This window comes from Genypterus blacodes, unplaced genomic scaffold (genome assembly GCF_046128005.1).
Source record: "Genypterus blacodes isolate CSIRO-AG114 ecotype Tasmania unplaced genomic scaffold, CSIRO-AGI_Gbla_v1 ptg000019l_1, whole genome shotgun sequence".
NCBI lineage: Eukaryota > Metazoa > Chordata > Actinopteri > Ophidiiformes > Ophidiidae > Genypterus > Genypterus blacodes.
In genome coordinates, this window is record NW_027466832.1 from 1,177,212 (window position 1) to 1,198,661 (window position 21,450).

At 45.4% G+C, this 21,450-nt stretch overlaps 11 non-coding genes and 3 pseudogenes across 11 annotated transcripts; all 14 read left to right on the forward strand.

Annotated features, from left to right (window-relative positions):
* Nucleotides 1–4,912: 4,912 nt before the first annotated feature.
* Nucleotides 4,913–5,031, forward strand: LOC142991488 (5S ribosomal RNA). The gene has a single exon (XR_012960890.1). It is a non-coding gene; the product is annotated as a 5S ribosomal RNA (ribosomal RNA).
* A 448-nt stretch (nt 5,032–5,479) lies between these two features.
* On the forward strand, nt 5,480–5,598 carry LOC142991602 (5S ribosomal RNA). The gene has a single exon (XR_012960970.1). It is a non-coding gene; the product is annotated as a 5S ribosomal RNA (ribosomal RNA).
* A 608-nt stretch (nt 5,599–6,206) lies between these two features.
* Nucleotides 6,207–6,325, forward strand: LOC142991596 (5S ribosomal RNA). Its single transcript, XR_012960965.1, has one exon. It is a non-coding gene; the product is annotated as a 5S ribosomal RNA (ribosomal RNA).
* Nucleotides 6,326–6,570: 245 nt separating this feature from the next.
* LOC142991524 (5S ribosomal RNA) lies at nt 6,571–6,689 on the forward strand. Its single transcript, XR_012960925.1, has one exon. It is a non-coding gene; the product is annotated as a 5S ribosomal RNA (ribosomal RNA).
* A 448-nt stretch (nt 6,690–7,137) lies between these two features.
* On the forward strand, nt 7,138–7,256 carry LOC142991508 (5S ribosomal RNA). The gene has a single exon (XR_012960909.1). It is a non-coding gene; the product is annotated as a 5S ribosomal RNA (ribosomal RNA).
* Nucleotides 7,257–7,968: 712 nt separating this feature from the next.
* Nucleotides 7,969–8,087, forward strand: LOC142991520 (5S ribosomal RNA). Its single transcript, XR_012960921.1, has one exon. It is a non-coding gene; the product is annotated as a 5S ribosomal RNA (ribosomal RNA).
* Nucleotides 8,088–8,535: 448 nt separating this feature from the next.
* On the forward strand, nt 8,536–8,654 carry LOC142991598 (5S ribosomal RNA). Its single transcript, XR_012960966.1, has one exon. It is a non-coding gene; the product is annotated as a 5S ribosomal RNA (ribosomal RNA).
* Nucleotides 8,655–9,366: 712 nt separating this feature from the next.
* On the forward strand, nt 9,367–9,485 carry LOC142991595 (5S ribosomal RNA). The gene has a single exon (XR_012960964.1). It is a non-coding gene; the product is annotated as a 5S ribosomal RNA (ribosomal RNA).
* Nucleotides 9,486–9,933: 448 nt separating this feature from the next.
* LOC142991575 (5S ribosomal RNA) lies at nt 9,934–10,052 on the forward strand. Its single transcript, XR_012960944.1, has one exon. It is a non-coding gene; the product is annotated as a 5S ribosomal RNA (ribosomal RNA).
* Nucleotides 10,053–18,070: 8,018 nt separating this feature from the next.
* Nucleotides 18,071–18,189, forward strand: LOC142991562 (5S ribosomal RNA). Its single transcript, XR_012960937.1, has one exon. It is a non-coding gene; the product is annotated as a 5S ribosomal RNA (ribosomal RNA).
* A 245-nt stretch (nt 18,190–18,434) lies between these two features.
* On the forward strand, nt 18,435–18,553 carry LOC142991584 (5S ribosomal RNA). Its single transcript, XR_012960953.1, has one exon. It is a non-coding gene; the product is annotated as a 5S ribosomal RNA (ribosomal RNA).
* A 457-nt stretch (nt 18,554–19,010) lies between these two features.
* LOC142991551 (5S ribosomal RNA) lies at nt 19,011–19,129 on the forward strand (annotated as a pseudogene).
* Nucleotides 19,130–19,577: 448 nt separating this feature from the next.
* LOC142991546 (5S ribosomal RNA) lies at nt 19,578–19,696 on the forward strand (annotated as a pseudogene).
* A 245-nt stretch (nt 19,697–19,941) lies between these two features.
* LOC142991545 (5S ribosomal RNA) lies at nt 19,942–20,060 on the forward strand (annotated as a pseudogene).
* The last annotated feature ends 1,390 nt before the right edge of the window (nt 20,061–21,450 follow it).

The following is a 21,450-nucleotide window of genomic DNA, read 5'->3' on the forward strand; positions in this document are numbered from 1 at the left end:
ACAGACTGGTCATATCCTGAGGGACTGTCCAGATTTCCTTTGTAGAAAATGTGGAGAGCAGGGGCACTATGCAAGGGAGTGCATGGGCAGAGGGAACAAATGCCAGAGCTGCAAAAAGGAGAGCAGCAGATGTGTTTGTGAGGACGTTGATCATGCTCCAGGGACGGGAGGAAAGCAACGTGAGGAGCAGGAAGAATCGAGAGAGAATATCTCTGAGAGGGAGGAGACCGAGAAGGATCGTGCGGAGGGGGAAGCGGAGAAAGGAAGAGACATACTGGAGTCGGACGGAGAGCAAGGAATGGAGGTGAGAGGATCGACAGCTGAGGTGCCGGGACATGGAGACGCAGCAGAGGGGCAGAGTGTGGATACATCGGAGAGAAAGGAGAGGAAGGTGAAAATTGTTCAACTTCAGCGACCCCCAGAATCAGACTCAGAGATATGCTTGACGGGGTCTCAAGAGTCGGGGAACTCGGAGTCTGATATGGACCTCGGAAACAGCCAGGAGCTGGGGAAGAGAAGACTGCAATGGATGCTGAAGACAAGGGGATCAAAAAGAGGAAAAAGTAAGACGTGAACTGTAGCATAAAGATGATGGGCCTGATTTATCTCTATGTATTTACAATGTTAAAAATACTATCGCAAAACACAAACGGCTTAAGATGTATTAACAAGATGAGAGATGTTTTAAGGGTGGATACTTTTGACATCCTCTGTGTACAAGAGACTAAGTGGACAAGGGAGTGGAGAAGCTATCTGAGGGATACATGGGCTGGAAAAGTGTGGGCAAACAACGGTGTAAATGGACGAGCCGGAGTCGCTATTTTTGCTAAAGGAGATAAGATCCAAAATGTTAAGGAAATAGTGAAGGATGATGAGGGAAGGGTGATCGGTATTGAATTTATTTACAGGAATGTGCTTTACAAACTTTTGAATATTTATGCACCGAATGAGGACAACAAGCGTGGAATTTTCTTTGATCAACTAAAACCGCATTTGGGAGGGAACATTTGTGTAGTGGGGGATTTTAACTGTGCACTTACGAGATTGGATATATCAAGCAACAATACATACAAAAGTGATATAAGTAGGAAATCGCTAAATGAGCTTTTTGACTATTTCAACCTGGTAGATCTGTGGAGGGTGCGCAATATGGGAGAAAGGGGCTTTTCCAGACGACAGACGGTTCTGGGGAAACTTAAACAGTCCAGGATTGACTTATGTCTATTAGCATCTGGGCTGGAAAAAAAGATTTCAAAATGCTGGTATGAGTTCACAGGGTTTAGCGATCATGCAAGGTTATGGGTGGAGCTGGGGGAGAAAGAGCACAAAGGTGGAGGGTTATGGTGTTTAAATAACAGTGTTTTGCTGGATGGAAAATATAGGGAGAAAGTTGAAAATCTACTGAAAGAAAGAAAAAGAGAACTGCAGGGTGAGGGTTGTATAAATATGGGGGAGTGGTGGGAGGAGGTGAAATTGCACATCAAAAAAGTGACAATAAACTATTGTAAAAATAAAATGGAGAAGGAAAGAAGGACTGAGTATAGTTTAAGAGACCAGATTAATAAAGAGCTGGAAAGGTCGATTGCAGAGGAAAACTTCAACAATCTAAAATATCTCATGCTGAGAAAACAATTAGATGAGCTTGAGAAGAAACGGAGCAGAGGGGCAGCTATCAGATCAAGGATGAAGGATATTTTAGAAGGGGAAAAGAATACAAGTTTCTTTTTAGGGCTTGAAAAAAGACAGCAAAAGAAAGCTCATCTGCAAAACCTGAAAAATGAAGAGGGTAAGACAATGGAGAAGACAGGGGAAATGCTGGAGGTGGCTCATAAACATTTTAAAAAACTTTTTTCAAAGATGGAGGTAAACTCTACAGACCACAGTGTTTTTGAAGGGATAGAAAAAAAATTAGGGGAAGAGGACAGAGCAGACTGTGATAAAAACATAACAGAGGAAGAATTGGAAAGAGCAATAAATGGTTTGAATAAGAACCAAAGTCCAGGGCTGGATGGGTTATCGGGGGAATTTTACATCACCTTTAAACAGGTGATAAAGCCAATTCTCCTGAGAATCTTTCAATGCATGGAGCGGGAGGGGAAAGCATCTGGGGACTTCTTCACGGGGCTAATCCGAGTGGTGTATAAGAATAAGGGTGACAAAGGTGATTTGGGGAATTATAGGCCAATTAGTCTGCTAAATACAGATTATAAAATACTGGCTAAAATCCTGGCAAACAGATTGAAGGAGGTGATAGGCACAGTGGTGAATCCCTGTCAGTGTTATGGTGTGGTAGGGAGAGACATTAGTGACATCATCTTATCGATCCAGGACATCTTTGACAAAATGAATCAGAAGGGAGGGCTGTACATAGGGGTTGATTTAGAGAAGGCGTTTGATAGGGTGGATCATGATTTTTTGTTTAAAACACTGGGAAAGATGGGTTTCGGGGAAGGTTTCACTAAATGGATTAGGTTAATATATAGGAATGCCATCAGTAGGGTGAAAATAAACGGGAGGTTAACTGAGAGCTTCGCTCTGGAGAGGTCAATCAGGCAAGGATGCCCGCTTTCAGCTATGTTATACTCCATAGCGGCAGAACCCTTGTCTGCCCTCATTAGGAGGGACCCAGGGATTTTGGGGATTGAAATGGAAGATAAAACGGACACGAAAATCTACCAGTACGCAGATGACATAAGTATTACGGTTAGGGATGAGAGGAGTGTAGACAGGGTGCTGCAGCATGTAGAGTGCTATGAGAGGGCATCTGGGGCCAAAATCAATGGGGAAAAAACCGAGCTAATGGGCTTTGGTGATGGTTTCGATTGTGTAAATAAATGGAATTTTGTAAAGAGAAATGAAATGGTGAAGGTTTTGGGTGTATACGTAGGTAAGAATCGAGATGCAGCAACAAAACGTGGGGTGAAATAGAGGGAAAAATCAAAATGCGATTGGATTTCTGGTCCGGGAGGAAATTGAATCTAAGGGGTAAAGTGATAGTAACTAACGCCCTCCTCCTGTCCAAGTGTCAGTATGCGCTAAGAGTCTGTGAAATGCCGGACAGGGTAATAGGAAAGCTGAATGACATGATGAGTGCTTTCATCTGGAATAAAAAACAGCATTTGATAGCCAGGAAGGTGCTCATCAATGGGCAGAAGGAGGGCGGTTTGAAATTGGTGGACCTGAAAAGTAAAAAGCTTAGTGCACGGATTCGACTGTTAGGGAAATTTATGGGAAACGCAAAGATTTACGCGTGGCAGAAGTGCCTCGACTCTTGCCTACAGGGGTGGGATAATAGAGGAGTGTTTAATCTATGTAGGGAAACGGAGCAAAGGGAAAGAGCACAGGTTAATGCATTTACAGGGGAAATACTTGAAGCGTGGAATATTTTACTGGGGGATTTAAAGTTTAGATGTGAGACTGCGGAGCAGGTGTTACACCAACCAGTTTTCAGAAATCCGGCAATAAGGTGTCAGGGGAAGGTATTTTCAGGGAGGTACTTGGAGGAACTAGGTTTAAATCAGGTGAAGCACTTTATCCAAAGAGGTGGTGGATTTCTGCAGGAGGAAGTAATCCAGGAGGTCAGGGGAAGATTAGGGAAAGTGAGACCAATAGAGATCAAAAGACTATGCCAGAGAATTTTAGAGGGGTTACCTCGTAGCTGGGTGGCGCTGGTGAAGGGGAGGAGGGCAGAGAAGGCTCTGGAGTTGGTCAGTTTCTCCCTCATCCAAGGAGGGAAAGAGCATGACATACGATCAGTTAACTCCAAGATACTATATAGAGTGTTTTTGGGAAAGGAAAAGAAGAAAGCGGCAGCTGAGGAAGTATGGCTAAGGCAGTTCCATGGGCTTCAGAGGGAGCACATTTGGTCAGATCTAAATGTGAAGTTCATTTCATCAGAGTGCTTTGATACAAATTTCAGGCTCAGACACAATAGAATATTTGTCAGTTTGGTGCTAAACCAGATAAATAGACTCAACAGCAAGGTTTGTGATATATGTGAGGTGGAAGTGGAGACATTTAGGCACTTTATTTTTGAATGTAAGGAGTTAAAAGTGTTTTTTGAGAAACTGGACCAATGCTTTCAAAAATGTAGAGTCACAATCACGGAAAAGGAAAAATGGGAGAGGTTTTTTCTATTTGGGTATAAGGAAAGGAAAGCAGGGGTGAACAAATGGCTTATCAATTACATTCTGAGTTATGCCAAACATGTCATCAGACTTCGGAGAAACTATTCACATTTCGAGGACAAAAAAGTGAACATCTGGAGATTTTTCTGTAACTTTATGAAAAGGAATGTGAGTCTGCTGTGGGATGGTGGGGACAAGAATTTCAAACAAAAGGTGCTGGAAGATAACTGTCTATTTGTGTGTGGAAATCAGGGTGGGGTGCAAATGTCAATAGGTCAAGGGTGAGGGGTGATGGGTGAAGGAAAAAAAAAAAAAAGATGTGATGAATGGTGTTATGGATTGTTGGAAATAATTTGATTTGATTTGAAATGACTTGTATTTACTTGTGTAAAATGTATTTGTAAAAATATTTATTTTTTGATAATAAAAGAAAAAAAAAAAAAACATGCCTGATCTCGTCTGATCTAGGAAACTAAGCAGCGTCGGGCCAGGTTAGTACTTGGATGGGAGACCGCCTGGGAATACCCGGTGCCGTAAGCATTTTGGCCCTCTGAGCAGCAGGCCTCACCTGGTCCTCCTCCCTCATGTTTCACTCCCTCTGTGAACATGCAATTTCCCTCGGGAGAATAAAGTTGTATCTTAATTTATCTGAAATGTTAGTGTTCTTCTGATGAAGGCATCATGTAAATTGTGATCTACATGAACTTGAGTGTAGTCATGTGTACACGGTGACTTGAACCTGGTCCGTCTCACCTATAAAGAGCCTTTGTGTGGCTGCTCTCCTCGTTTACGGCCATACCACTCTGAACACGCCTGATCTCGTCTGATCTCGGAAGCTAAGCAGCGTCGGGCCAGGTTAGTACTTGGATGGGAGACCGCCTGGGAATACCCGGTGCCGTAAACATTTTGTCCCTCTGAGCAGCAGGCCTCACCTGGTCCTCCTCCCTCATGTTTCACTTCCTCTGTCAACACCCAATTTCCCTCAGGAGAATAAAGTTGTATCTTATCTTATCTTATATGAAAGCATACATTCAGAAAATGAGTATTGCACATGGGCATAATATGAGAAGATTGAATGCACATGAGAAGTGAAGTACACGAGCCACTGTGTGACAATGATGATGATGATGAGGATGAAAGTGAGCGTCAGAGATGTTAGTGGTCCCTCTGTATGTTCTATGTGATGATTATCAGTTTCATTAGGTAAGACTTCATTGTCCAGAAATGTGTGTTTCTGATGAAGGCATCATGTAAATTGTGATATACATGAACTTGAGTGTAGTCATGTGTACACGGTGACTTGAACTGGGTCTGTCTCACCTATAAAGAGCCTCTGTGTGGCTGCTCTCCTCGTTTATGGCCATACCACTCTGAACACGCCCGATCTCGTCTGATCTCGGAAGCTAAGCAGCGTCGGGCCAGGTTAGTACTTGGATGGGAGACCGCCTGGGAATACCCGGTGCAGTAAGCATTTTGGCCCTCTGAGCAGCAGGCCTCACCTGGTCCTCCTCCCTCATGTTTCACCCCCTCTGTCAACACGCAATTTCCCTTGGGAGAATAAAGTTGTATCTTATCTTATCTTATATGAAAGCATACATTCAGAAAATGAGTATTGCACATGGTCATAATATGAGAAGATTGAATGCACATGAGAAGTGAAGTACACGAGCCACTGTGTGACAATGATGATGATGATGATGAAAGTGAGCGTCAGAGATGTAAGTGGTCCCTCTGTATGTTCTATGTGATGATTATCAGTTTCATTAGGTAAGACTTCATTATCCAGAAATGTGTGTTTCTGATGAAGGCATCATGTAAATTGTGATATACATTACATTACATTACATTACGATCATTTGGCAGACGCTTTTATCCAAAGCGACTTACATTACATTACATTACCACCCTTCGCAGAGGGGGGAGCAATTGAGGGTTCGGTGCCTTGCTCAGGGGCACCTCGGCAGGGGCTCGAACCGGCGACCCTCCTCTATACATGAACTTGAGTGTAGTCATGTGTACACGGTGACTTGAACCTGGTCCGTCTCACCTATAAAGAGCCTCTGTGTGGCTGCTCTCCTCGGTTATGGCCATACCACTCTGAACACGCCCGATCTCGTCTGATCTCGGAAGTTAAGCAGCGTCGGGCCAGGTTAGTACTTGGATGGGAGACCGCCTGGGAATACCCGGTGCCGCAAGCATTTTGGCCCTCTGAGCAGCAGGCCTCACCTGGTCCTCCTCCCTCATGTTTCACTCCTTCTGTCAACACGCAATTTCCTTCTGGAGAATAAAGTTGTATCTTATCTTATCTGAAATGTTAGTGTTCTTCTTATGAAGGCATCATGTAAATTGTGATATACATGAACTTGAGTGTAGTCATGTGTACACGGTGACTTGAACTGGGTCTGTCTCACCTATAAAGAGCCTCTGTGTGGCTGCTCTCCTATTTTACAGCCATACCACTCTGAACACGCCCGATCTCGTCTGATCTCAGAAGCTAAGCAGCGTTGGGCCAGGTTTGTACTTGGATGGGAGACCGCCTGGGAATACCCGGTGCTGTTAGCATTTTGGCCCTCTGAGCAGCAGGCCTCACCTGGTCCTCCTCCCTCATGTTTCACTCCCTCTGTAAACACGCAATTTCCCTCGGGAGAATAAAGTTGTATCTTATCTTATCTTATATGAAAGCATACATTCAGAAAATGAGTATTGCACATGGTCATAATATGAGAAGATTGAATGCACATGAGAAGTGAAGTACACGAGCCACTGTGTGACAATGATGATGATGATGAGGATGAAAGTGAGCGTCAGAGATGTTAGTGGTCCCTCTGTATGTTCTATGTGATGATTATCAGTTTCATTAGGTAAGACTTCATTATCCAGAAATGTGTGTTTCTGATGAAGGCATCATGTAAATTGTGATATACATGAACTTGAGTGTAGTCATGTGTACACGGTGACTTGAACTGGGTCTGTCTCACCTATAAAGAGCCTCTGTGTGGCTGCTCTCCTCGTTTACGGCCATACCACTCTGAACACGCCCGATCTCGTCTGATCTTGGAAGCTAAGCAGTGTCAGGCCAGGTTAGTACTTGGATGGGAGACTGCCTGGGAATACCCGGTGCCGTAAGCATTTTGGCCCTCTGAGCAGCAGGCCTCACCTGGTCCTCCTCCCTCATGTTTCACTCCCTCTGTCAACACCCAATGTCCCTCGGGAGAATAAAGTTGTTTCTTATCTTATCTTATATGAAAGCATACATTCAGAAAATGAGTATTGCACATGGTCATAATATGAGGAGATTGAATGCACATGAGAAGTGAAGTACACGAGCCTCTGTGTGACGATGATGATGATGAAAGTGAGCGTCAGAGATGTTAGTGGTCCCTCTGTATGTTCTATGTGATGATTATCAGTTTCATTGGGTTATACTTCATTATCTAGAAATGTGTGTTTCTGATGAAGGCATCATGTAACTTGTGATATACATGAACTTGAGTGTGTTCATGCGTACACAGCGTCTGATCTCGGAAGCTAAGCAGCGTCGGGCCAGGTTAGTACTTGGATGGGAGACCACCTAGGAATACCCGGTGCCGTAAACATTTTGTCCCTCTGAGCAGCAGGCCTCACCTGGTCCTCCTCCCTCATGTTTCACTCCTTCTGTCAACACGCAATTTCCCTCTGGAGAATAAAGTTGTATCTTATCTTATCTGAAATGTTAGTGTTCTTCTTATGAAGGCATCATGTAAATTGTGATATACATGAACTTGAGTGTAGTCATGTGTACACGGTGACTTGAACTGGGTCTGTCTCACCTATAAAGAGCCTCTGTGTGGCTGCTCTCCTATTTTACGGCCATACCACTCTGAACACGCCCGATCTCGTCTGATCTCAGAAGCTAAGCAGCGTTGGGCCAGGTTTGTACTTGGATGGGAGACCGCCTGGGAATACCCGGTGCTGTTAGCATTTTGGCCCTCTGAGCAGCAGGCCTCACCTGGTCCTCCTCCCTCATGTTTCACTCCCTCTGTAAACACGCAATTTCCCTCGGGAGAATAAAGTTGTATCTTATCTTATCTTATATGAAAGCATACATTCAGAAAATGAGTATTGCACATGGGCATAATATGAGAAGATTGAATGCACATGAGAAGTGAAGTACACGAGCCACTGTGTGACAATGATGATGATTATGAGGATGAAAGTGAGCGTCAGAGATGTTAGTGGTCCCTCTGTATGTTCTATGTGATGATTATCAGTTTCATGAGGTAAGACTTCATTATCCAGAAATGTGTGTTTCTGATGAAGGCATCATGTAAATTGTGATATACATGAACTTGAGTGTAGTCATGTGTACACGGTGACTTGAACTGGGTCTGTCTCACCTATAGAGAGCCTCTGTGTGGCTGCTGTCCTCGTTTACGGCCATACCACTCTGAACACGCCCGATCTCGTCTGATCTCGGAAGCTAAGCAGTGTCAGGCCAGGTTAGTACTTGGATGGGAGACTGCCTGGGAATACCCGGTGCCGTAAGCATTTTGGCCCTCTGAGCAGCAGGCCTCACCTGGTCCTCCTCCCTCATGTTTCACTCCCTCTGTCAACACCCAATGTCCCTCGGGAGAATAAAGTTGTTTCTTATCTTATCTTATATGAAAGCATACATTCAGAAAATGAGTATTGCACATGGTCATAATATGAGGAGATTGAATGCACATGAGAAGTGAAGTACACGAGCCTCTGTGTGACGATGATGATGATGAAAGTGAGCGTCAGAGATGTTAGTGGTCCCTCTTTATGTTCTATGTGATGATTATCAGTTTCATTGGGTTATACTTCATTATCCAGAAATGTGTGTTTCTGATGAAGGCATCATGTAACTTGTGATATACATGAACTTGAGTGTGTTCGTGCGTACACAGCGTCTGATCTCGGAAGCTAAGCAGCGTCGGGCCAGGTTAGTACTTGGATGGGAGACCGCCTAGGAATACCCGGTGCCGTAAACATTTTGTCCCTCTGAGCAGCAGGCCTCACCTGGTCCTCCTCCCTCATGTTTCACTCCCTCTGTGAACACGCAATTTCCCTCGGGAGAATAAAGTTGTATCTTATCTTATCTGAAATGTTAGTGTTCTTCTGATGAAGGCATCATGTAAATTGTGATATACATGAACTTGAGTGTAGTCATGTGTACACGGTGACTTGAACTGGGTCTGTCTCACCTATAAAGAGCCTTTGTGTGGCTGCTCTCCTCGTTTACGGCCATACCACTGTGAACACGCCTGATCTCGTCTGATCTCGGAAGCTAAGCAGTGTCGGGCCAGGTAAGTACTTGGATGGGAGACCGCCTGGGAATACCCGGTGCCGTAAACATTTTGTCCCTCTGAGCAGCAGGCCTCACCTGGTCCTCCTCCCTCATGTTTCACTCCCTCTGTAAACACGCAATTTCCCTCGGGAGAATAAAGTTGTATCTTATCTTATCTTATATGAAAGCATACATTCAGAAAATGAGTATTGCACATGGTCATAATATGAGAAGATTGAATGCACATGAGAAGTGAAGTACACGAGCCACTGTGTGACAATGATGATGATGATGAGGATGAAAGTGAGCGTCAGAGATGTTAGTGGTCCCTCTGTATGTTCTATGTGATGATTATCAGTTTCATTAGGTAAGACTTCATTATCCAGAAATGTGTGTTTCTGATGAAGGCATCATGTAAATTGTGATATACATGAACTTGAGTGTAGTCATGTGTACACGGTGACTTGAACTGGGTCTGTCTCACCTATAAAGAGCCTCTGTGTGGCTGCTCTTCTCGTTTACGGCCATACCACTCTGAACACGCCCGATCTCGTCTGATCTCGGAAGCTAAGCAGCGTCGGGCCAGTTTAGTACTTGGATGGGAGACCGCTTGGGAATACCCGGTGCCGTAAGCATCTTGGCCCTCTGAGCAGCAGGCCTCACCTGGTCCTCCTCCCTCATGTTTCACTCCCTCTGTCAACACCCAATGTCCCTCGGGAGAATAAAGTTGTATCTTATCTTATCTTATATGAAAGCATACATTCAGAAAATGAGTATTGCACATGGGCATAATATGAGAAGATTGAATGCACATGAGAAGTGAAGTACACGAGCCACTGTGTGACGATGATGATGATGATGATGATGAAGATGATGATGATGAAAGTGAGCGTCAGAGATGTTAGTGGTCCCTCTTTATGTTTTATGTGATGATCATCAGTTTCATTAGGTAAGACTTCATTATCCAGAAATGTGTGTTTCTGACGAAGGCATCATGTAAATTGTGATATACATGAACTTGAGTGTAGTCATGTGTACACGGTGACATGAACTGGGTCTGTCTCACCTATAAAGAGCCTCTGTGTGGCTGCTCTCCTCGTTTACGCCCATAACACTCCCGATCTCGTCTGATCTCGGAAGCTAATCAGCGTCAGGCCAGGTAAGTACTTGGATGGGAGACCGCCTGGGAATACCCGGTGCCGTAAGCATTTTGGCCCTCTGAGCAGCAGGCCTCACCTGGTCTTCCTCCCTCATGTTTCACTCCCTCTGTCAACACGCAATTTCTCTCGGGAGAATAAAGTTGTATCTTATCTTTTCTGAAATGTTAGTGTTCTTCTGATGCAGGTGTTGCACACTTGAAGAAAGTAATACTCTCAACGGCGTGCTGGGAAAAGTTTTTCGTTTAATCCAAAGTTTCCACAATACAGCTCACTTTTTTTCACCATTTACATCTCCCGCCTTCCGTTCTCAGTGGCTACTTCTTCTCTCTCTCACCGTTATGCAACTGCATTATATCCCAGTACTACAGCGCCACTTCTGGCCAAAACATGCAACAACATCGTTACAAAAGAAAATAAAAGGCCACAACTTAATGGAAAAGGGACCAAAGAAAAGACTAAATGGGGGGTATGTCACACTCTCCCCTGCTTAACTAAATGTCGTCCCGACATTTCCCGTCTCAGTTCATCCTGTTTAAGACAATTTGATCACTTCCAGGTTAGAGTCCATTATTCAAGACACATATCTAATGACAGATTTCACATCACACTTATCTCCCCTTAATGTCATGTGTTAAACAGAGGAAGTCATTGTGCACTATGACAACTATCTATTTACTCCGCTGTGTTCACGGGCAGCTTGTCTTGACTGGAATAGGCGTGATCTTTGACCTGTAGCGAAATCACATAGAATCTCACACTTCATATATTCTAATAACTCTTTTCTTCATATCATTTCGTTATAAGAGTCTCTTTACAGTTAGTCTTTTCAACCATACTCCTGTAAATACAATATCTTACAACCACCATTTCCTCTTCAGTTATATTTGTGCGATTCTAAATGTGAGAACTGACTTTGTGTGGGCCTATATAAACTAAAAGTATTTTTTTTCTTTTAAACAACACATTAACATTTTCCATCCATCATATGACTTTGACATGAACTAACAAATTGTATTCATCTTAAAACTAGATGGCTTGAACTTACAACTTTAAAGTGCATCATATAATCTCATAACTTTAATTCAATTAACTGTGGGCTGCCCCAACCTATCATATGCGAGTGTTTTGGGTGCAGGTCTATTTCTGAAAGGATATCGTCTCGCAGGTGGTGAAGATGATGGATACTCTTCTCCCTCATTGCTTGCGGTCTCCAGCTCAGCCTCTTCTATATCCTCACTCAGGCCTGCTGTCACAGTCACTTCATTTTCCAGTCCAGTCCCGATCTGTTCTTCTTGCTCTCTGTCCGTGTCTGATGTCCACAGGGTCTGTTCTCCCATCACATCGTCTCCCTCAGGTGCTGGTGTTGCAGCCCGTGGCTGAAACTCTGTAGCCTCTGGTCTGAGGTTCCTTCTGGTTTGTGCTGCGGAGTCTCCTTGGGGCCATCTGGACATGCATCGCCAGTCATCCTCTTCAGAGTCAGATGAACACTCGGGTTCTGCATTCTGTTTTGTCGGTGTCTTTTTCTCTTTGTGTGGTCTCTCACCTCTTTTCTTTTCAGGCTTGTGTGACTCAACTGGCAGGAAGTCACAGGGGAGCAGCAGATTTCGATGAAGCACTCTGGTGCGGCCCTGGCCATCCTCTGGTTGTACTTCATAAACTGGACTTTCTGGGTGTTTTCTCTTGACCACTACATGGACTTTGTCTTCCCAGAATGACCTGAGTTTTCCGGGTCCACCTCTTTCAGTCAAGTTCCTAATGAGAACTCTGCAGCCAGGATACAGCTCTGCACCTTGAACCTTCCGGTCATACAGGTTTTTCCCCCTCTCTCCGCTTGCCTTCGCAGCCTTGGAGGCTAACTGGTACGCCTCCTCCATCCTCTGTTTCCATTTCTTGGCATAGTCATCATGAGATGCACTGCCATCACTGTGGGGGATACTGAACATGATGTCAATAGGCAATCTGGGGTTACGACCAAAGAGCAGGTAATATGGTGCCTATCCAGTGGACTCATTGCGCGTGCAATTGTAGGCGTGTATTACTTTGGCAAGAGAATTCTTCCAATCTGCTTTAGCTTGGTCATCTAGGTTACGCAACATGGCCAGCAGGGTGCGGTTGAAGCGTTCCACTTGACCGTTCCCCTGGGGGTGGTACGGGGTGGTGCGAGAACCTTGGATGCCAGAGTATTTTTGGAGCTCTGCAAACAACTTATTCTCTAATTCTCTACCCTGATCATGGTGTAATTTCGTGGGGAAGCCGAATTTGAGGACAAAGTCACCGAATATCTTCTCAGCTGCAGTTCGAGCACTGTTGTTAGTACATGCATACGCCTGAGCGAATCGTGTAAAATGGTCCATGACCACCAGAATGTACTCATATCCTCCTTTACACTTCTCTAGGTGCATGAAGTCAATTGAGACCAGCTCAAAGGGGTATGTTGTCACAATACTGGTAAGTGGTGCTCTTACTGCTTTCTGTGGTCTTTTCCGTTTCACACAGCTACAGACCTTGTTGATGTGATGCTCAACGTCTCTCTGCATATGAGGCCAAAAGAAACGCTCACGGATCAGATGGAGTGTCCGTTCAACGCCCAAGTGTCCCATCTCTTCATGCAGCTCTCTCAGGATGAGGGGACGGAACTTTGGAGGCACAACCAGTTGTGTGCGTGTTGCTGTCTGTCGCCGGAGAACATCCTCAGCATCAATCACCAACTTCGCTTTCTCCCTTGCAAACACTGCCAACTCACTGTGAGTGTCTTTCACCCTCGGCCACTGCTGTTGTGCGACCTGCTGTTTCACCTGCTTCAGCAGTAGATCCTCGTCTTGAGCGGCTCTCAGTGCTTGAGGGGCGATCTGCTTTGCTGCGTTCATCCGCGGCTCACTGCTCAGCTCTGCGATGGCTGTGGTGATGGTCACTGGACACAGCAACGGCTCTCTCTCCACCTGGTGAACTGACAACCCTTTGGAGACACTGGCCAAGATCTCAGACTGTATCTTTTGTGAACAGGTTAGCATATACTTCTCTATGTCAAGGGGCATTCTCGATAGCCCGTCTGCGTCAGAGTTAGACTTCCCTGGCCTGTACTTAATTGAAGTCTGCCAATTCAGCCACCCATCTCAGCAACGTGGCATTCAATTTAGCTGTTGTCAGCACATATGTCAGAGGGTTATTATCTGTATATACTACAAACGATGGAGTGTAATACAAATAATCCCTAAACCTCTCGCATATAGCCCATTTCATTGCTAAAAACTCTAGCTTACCAGAATGTAGATGGTAATTCTTCTCTGGAGCAGAGAGTGTGCGGGAGCCATACGCAATGACCTTTAACCTTCCCTCCTGTTTTTGATAGAGCACCGCTCCAAGTCCATCCTGGGACGCATCACAATGCATAATGAACGGTTCTTCAAAGTTTGGGTAGCCCAGCACAGGAGGACTGGAGAGGTAATCTATCAGCTGACTGAGAACTGTACTGTGTTCTTCTGTCCACCTGATACGTTGATGTGAGGGTACCTGGCTTTGCTTTGTCTTTCTCACCCCAGCCTTCTGCTTCTTTGTGCCTTTAGGGGTCTCACTGCCTGGTATCTCAGCGCACAGCAGTGCATAGAGAGGCTTAGCTATGCGAGAGAAGTTTGGGATATAGGCTCGGTAGTATGAGATGAATCCTAGCACTTTCCGCACCTCACCCACTGTCGCTGGCTTCCTCTGCTTCATCTCTTGCACTGGGGCTACTTCTGCAGGATCCATTGTGTAGCCTTCCTTCGATACGATCTTTCCCAGAAATCTGACCTGGTTCTTAAAGAGCTCACATTTCTTTGCAGTCAATTTCACCCCGTGCTGTTGGTAGCGCTGAAGCACTTTTCTCACATCTTTCAGGTGATTATCAAATGTTTGGCTATGAACCAGATTATCGTCTAGATATGGCTCGCAAATTTCATCTCTGAGTCCAGATAGACACTCCTCCATGCTGCGCTGGAATTCGGAGGGTGCTGTAGACAAGCCAAAAGGGATTCGGATCCACTCATATAGGCCCCAGGGTGTTATAAAAGCTGTGAGTGGTCTACTACTTTCTTCCACGAACCCCTGATGGTAGGCCTTGCCTTGATCTAACACTGAAAACCATGCACTCCCATGTAAACTATCTAGCATATCTTGAATGCGGGGAATAGGGTGGCGATCTGGCAGAGACTTACGGTTGAGTTCTCTGTAGTCACAGCACAGACGGAGGTTCCCATCTTTTTTCCGCACACAGACAATGGGAGATGAGTAATGTGACCTAGATTTTTGGATCCAGCCCCTATTTAACAAGTCTTCTAAGTACTGTTTTACTTCTTTGTGAAGTGGCTTAGGCACAGACACATAGGTACGTCTTACCGGTGTTGTATCTGTGAGTCTGATTTTCAGTTGTAGGGAAGGGATGTATCCCACATCATCATCGTCTCTGGCGAACGCTCTGCATTCCTCCCTCAACATCTGCTTCACTTGTCGCTGCTGAGCAAGGGGGAGGTGAATCAGTGTGATTGGTGGGTCCCACCTTTCCTCGTCCACCGCTGTCCTTCCATCAGGCTCAGGCTCATCCTCCCTGCTGACCTCTGGACGTTCGACTGGAGAAGCTGGTCGAGGAGTGACTGGCTTGGCGTCCACTGGATAGACAGCTTTGACCAGTTGAACCTGCCCCAACACTGTGCGTGGGCTCAGGGTGACATCATGACAGGTGTTATTGGTGATGGGCAGTGCTATGCGAGAATATGTCCCTTCGCTAAGAGTCATCATGCTCTCTGACATTCTCAGGCCATCTGGCCAGGGGGCATGTTCATCAGGCAGAAAAAGGGCTTCTTGACTGGACAGTAGAGGACCTGTTCTCACAGCACATTTTATAGTTCTCACCTGACCTGCTGGGATCACTTCCTTCTGCCTGCCCACTCTCACTAGGCCGTCACTGCACTCAGGGTCACTGTTTTGAATAATTTTCACTAACATTTCAGTCTTTTTACAGCTAAAAGAGAAAGCTGTGCTCACAGCCTGTGTTATTACTTCATGTGGACCCTCCACACCATTCTTTAACAACAGTTCAATTACATTGTAACCAATGATTGGCTCTTCTGCTGCTCCTTTCTCACCTGTCACGAGCATGGGCACCTGAAGCGTGAACTCTGGAGCATGTGATGGGTCTAGGTGGAACGTGACCTCCACCCAGCCTAGGAAAGGGATGTCGGTCTGGTTGACAGCTTTCCCCACAAAAGGACCAGGGCCGAGGAGTTCTTCAGTGCTCCGTACCTTCACCTCTGGGATGCAGTTCTTCCTCCAGGTCTCATTGATAAGGCAGACTTGCGATCCAGTGTCCCATAAGGCTTGAGTCTTCACCCCATCTAGGTAGCAACTCACCATGCACTTCTTTCCAATAAGTCTCAGCAGCTGTGAATGGTGACGAGGGGAGATGTGGCTAATATAAGCAGAACCTGCCAATCTTCCACCTGGGGAACACCTTTCTGCTCGCAGTCTCTCTTCTAATTGTACAATGCTTTCTCTAAGAATAGTAGGGGTGTTGAGTGACCTGCTATGCTGTTCTTGAGTGTCAGGGGAGGTACATTCTACAGTCTGTCCTTTGATATTAGCTGAATCAGTGTTGCCTCTTGAGTTCCTTTGGCCTCTGCATCCTCTTGAGAGGTGTCCACTCAGGCCACATTTGAAGCAGTGGTCACACTGTTCCTCTTCACCCCGGTCTTGACATCCTCTGCATGCCCTCTTCCCTCTGTTTTGGAACTGGTGAGATGGTCGTGCTGAGTACTGAACATTCTTCCTCAGCTCAGCCACTTCCTCTCTCAGCTGTTTCACTGCATCCATCAGTTCAGTTTCTGAAGAGCTTTTTGGAGTTTTTATCTTCTGACTTTTAACACTGGCCTTGACTGAAGTGCTGTGTTCAGATGGCTGGTCATTGTCTGTTTCCCTGTCACTATACAGCTGGTAAGTAGTTGTTTCTGTTTTTAGCTCATTTATTCTGGCTGGCTTATTTGGGATACTTTTCTTCAATTTCTGCTGTGTCTCCCAATCAACAGCAGCAGCATCATTCATTTTCTCTATCAATATCTCGTCAGTCACTCCTAGATCATCTAGGTGAGGTTTCAGCTGCATTTTAACATTATCACTCAGTAGTCCTGTACTGACTGACCTAAGAAACTTCTTCTGAATGAGGTCTGGGCTATACTGTACATCTGAGCTGGCATCTTCTGCAGCCGCCAGTAGCCTCTCTTTGAGTTCAACTGCACGAAAAAGAAAATTCTGAGGGGATTCTTTTGCATCTTGAGTTATGTTAATGAGTCTGTGGAACATATCTGTAGTGTTGTTTTCTTTGAAATGGGCTTTAAGAATCGTCTTCAACTGCACGAGTGTCAAATTATTTTTGGCTTCCAGCATATCACGTAAACTGAGCCCTGGTGTAGCAGCTTTTACTACGGCTTCAACAATTTCTACATCACTGTGGCCTTTACGTTTTTCAGAGTCTATTTGGTACATGAGGTTAGTGTATGATAACTTGTCTTTCTGCCCCAATTCACCTATCTGGCCATTAATCCGAAACTCGCGTCTGATAACCACTTCAGGGGCTCTGGAGAATGGGAGTTCTGGCGGGCTAGCCGTCCTGTTCATTTTTTCCCGAAGCCGACTCATTTCCTCCTCGAGCATTTTGGTCGACGTCTGGAATGTCAACTGCATTTCAGCATACTGTTTTTGTAGCTTTTGTAGCTCCTCTTCATTTTTATCATACCTCTCTGGTTTGGGCGCGTTTTCTCTCAATCGCTTAGCTGTAGCTAACAACTCTTGCCCAAATGTCTCTGCTACATCTTGTTCCTCCACTTCAAAAGCATTCTCTACTGACTCATTAATTGCTCGGATCAACGTGTGTTTCTTCTCCTTGTCTGATGAAACTTTGCTCGGATACACACTTCTTTTAGCTGTTCCACGTTTAGCCGACACAGTAGCTCCGTTAGCTGATCCTGTAACTGCTCCAGCTCCATTTTGCGTGTTCCAACATTCGTTCTTTTTTTTTTTCTTCAGACTTCTTTTTTGTATCACGTTGAGTCCCTGTTCGGGCGCCAATTTTGTTGCACACTTGAAGAAAGTAATACTCTCAACGGCGTGCTGGGAAAAGTTTTTTGTTTAATCCAAAGTTTCCACAATACAGCTCACTTCACCATTTACATCTCCCGCCTTCCGTTCTCAGTGGCTACTTCTTCTCTCTCTCACCGTTATGCAACTGCATTATATCCCAGTACTACAGCGCCACTTCTGGCCAAAACATGCAACAACATCGTAACAAAAGAAAATAAAAGGCCACAACTTAATGGAAAAGGGACCAAAGAAAAGACTAAATGGGGGGTATGTCACAAAGGCATCATGTAAATTGTGATATACATGAACTTGAGTGTAGTCATGTGTACACGGTGACTTGAACTGGGTCTGTCTCACCTATAAAGAGCCTCTGTGTGGCTGCTCTCCTCGTTTACGGCCATACCACTCTGAACACGCCCGGTCTCGTCTGATCTCGGAAGCTAAGCAGCGTCGGGCCAGGTTAGTACTTGGATGGGAGACCGCCTGGGAATACCCGGTGCCGTAAGCATTTTGGCCCTCTGAACAGCAGGCCTCACCTGGTCCTCCTCCCTCATGTTTCACTCCCTCTGTCAACACGCAATTTCCCTCGGGAGAATAAAGTTGTATCTTATCTTATCTGAAATGTTAGTGTTCTTCTGATGAAGGCATCATGTAAATTGTGATATACATGAACTTGAGTGTAGTCATGCGTACACGGTGACTTGAACTGGGTCTGTCTCACCTATAAAGAGCCTCTGTGTGGCTGCTCTCCTCGTTTACGGCCATACCACTCTGAACACACCTGATCTCGTCTGATCTCGGAAGCAAAGCAGCGTCGGGCCAGGTTAGTACTTGGATGGGAGACCGCTTGGGAATACCCGGTGCCGTAAGCATTTTGGCCCTCTGAGCAGCAGGCCTCACCTGGTCCTCCTCCCTCATGTTTCACTCACTCTGTGAAAACGCAAGTTCCCTCGGGAGAATAAAGTTGTATCTTATCTTATCTTATATGAAAGCATACATTCAGAAAATGAGTATTGCACATGGGCATAATATGAGATGATTGAATGCACATGAGAAGTGTAGTACACGAGCCACTGTGTGACGATGATGATGATGATGATGATGATGATGATGAAAGTGAGCATCAGAGATGTTAGTGGTCCCTCGTTATGTTCTATGTGATGATTATCAGTTTCATTTGGTTAGACCTCATTATCCAGAAATGTGTTCTTCTGATGAAGGCATCATGTAAATTGTGATTTACATGAACTTGAGTGTAGTCATGTGTACACGGTGACTTGAACTGGGTCTGTCTCACCTATAAAGAGCCTCTGTGTGGCTGCTCTCCTTGTTTACGGCCATACCACTATGAACACGCCTGATCTCGTCTGATCTCGGAAGCTAAGCAGCGTCGGGCAAGGTTAGTACTTGGATGGGAGACCGCCTAGGAATACCCATTGCCGTAAACATTTTGTCCCTCTGAGCAGCAGGCCTCACCTGGTCCTCCTCCCTCATGTTTCAATTCCTCTGTCAACACCCAATTTCCCTCGGGAGAATAAAGTTGTATCTTATCTTATCTTATATGAAAGCATACATTCAGAAAATGAGTATTGCACATGGGCATAATATGAGAAGATTGAATACACATGAGAAGTGAAGTACACGAGCCACTGTGTGACAATGATGATAATGATGATGATGAAAGTGAGCGTCAGAGATGTTAGTGGTCCCTCTGTATGTTCTATGTGATGATTATCAGTCTCATTAGGTAAGACTTCATTATCCAGAAATGTGTGTTTCTGATGAAGGCATCATGTAAATTGTGATATACATGAACTTGAGTGTAGTCATGTGTACACGGTGACTTGAAAAGGGTCTGTCTCACCTATAAAGAGCATCTGTGTGGCTGCTCTCCTCGTTTACGGCCATACCACTCTGAACACGCCCGATCTCGTCTGATCTCGGAAGCTAATCAGCGTCGGGCAAAGTTAGTACTTGGATGGGAGACCGCCTGGGAATACCGGGTTCCGTAAGCATTTTGGCCCTCTGAGCAGCAGGCCTCACCTGGTCCTCCTCCCTCATGTTTCACTCCCTTTGTCAACACGCAATTTCCCTCGGGAGAAAAAAGTTCTGTCATTTCTTATCTGAAATGTTAGTGTTCTTCTGATGAAGGCATCATGTAAATTGTGATATACATGAACTTGAGTGTAGTCATGTGTACACGGTGACTTGAACTGGGTCTGTCTCACCTATAAAGAGCCTCTGTGTGGCTGCTCTCCTCGTTTACGGCCATACCACTCTGAACACGCCCGATCTCGTCTGATCTCGGAAGCTAATCAGCGTCGGGCCAGGTTAGTACTTGGATGGCAGACGGCCTGGGAATACCCGGTGCCATAAGCATTTTGGCCCTCTGAGCAGCAGGCCTCACCTGGTCCTCCTCACTCATGTTTCACTCCCTCTGTCAACACCCAATGTCCCTCGGGAGAATAAAGTTGTATCTTATCTTATCTTATATGAAAGCATACATTCAGAAAATGAGTATTGCACATGGGCATAATATGAGAAGATTGAATGCACATGAGAAGTGAAGTACACGAGCCACTGTGTGACGATGATGATGATGATGATGATGATGATGATGAAAGTGAGCGTCAGAGATGTTAGTGGTCCCTCTGTATGTTCTATGTGATGATTATCAGTTTCATTAGGTAAGACTTCATTATCCAGAAATGTGTGTTTCTGATGAAGGCATCATGTAAATTGTGATATACATGAACTTGAGTGTAGTCATGTGTACACGGTGACTTGAACTGGGTCTGTCTCACCTATAAAGAGTCTCTGTGTGGCTGCTCCCCTCGTTTACGGCCATACCACTCTGAACACGGAAGTAAGAGGAGGTGTGTGTGAGCTCCAGGCGTGCGTGTATTTTGACTGATCCTGTGCGGCAATTTTGATTTTGAGTTTGAACTGTGGCGTTTCTTTAAGCCCAGATTTTTCGTTTCTTTGATAGCTCTGTTTTTGGAGCCACCCCCAGCAGTTTTGACTGTCTGGGGGACACTTTAAGTTATTTATTTGTTTGTTTGGTTTTGGTTTTTCCTGATGGAAAATAGTTTATACTGTGCTCCAAGTATGGTGAGAACCAGAGGAAAGGGAGCCAGAGTCGCTGCACCGGGCCCGGACCGGACGGCCGAGGCAAACGAGCCGATGGTGGAAGACGATCGGGCGTACAGGACCGTGGACGGTCAGAATATGACGGGAGAAATGGAGGACACACGTGCGGTGACAGCTCCTGACGTAGCCGAAAATGCGCAAGGAGGAAGAGGGCAGGAGAGAGAAATCATCAGAGAGGAAGAGATACGGATTTTTAAGGATAAAGCTGAAGAGTTTCAGCAAAATTTAACGCTCGCCCTGGAGCTGATTGGAGAAGATAAAGTGACCGCAATGGAGCTGATCCAGGCAATACAAGACACTTGTGGGAAAATCATCGCCTGCCGGTACACGGGCAGAAATAAATATGAGATCACAATGAATCACCCGAACGGGAAAGAAAGACTATTGGACGGCAGAAAAATTGGACAGACCGCGATCATGTCCAAGGAGTTATGTAATGATGAGCTGGTGGTCTCGTTTCTGGGGCTGCCGGCGTATATCACGGACAGCGTCATTCTGGGCAAGCTGAACAGCTGGGGAGTGAGTGCAGTATCCCCGATCATCAGGAGAATGTGGCCGGGAACTAGAATTGCTGACGGAACAAGATACGTGAAAGTTAAATTCACGGAGACGGTCCAAT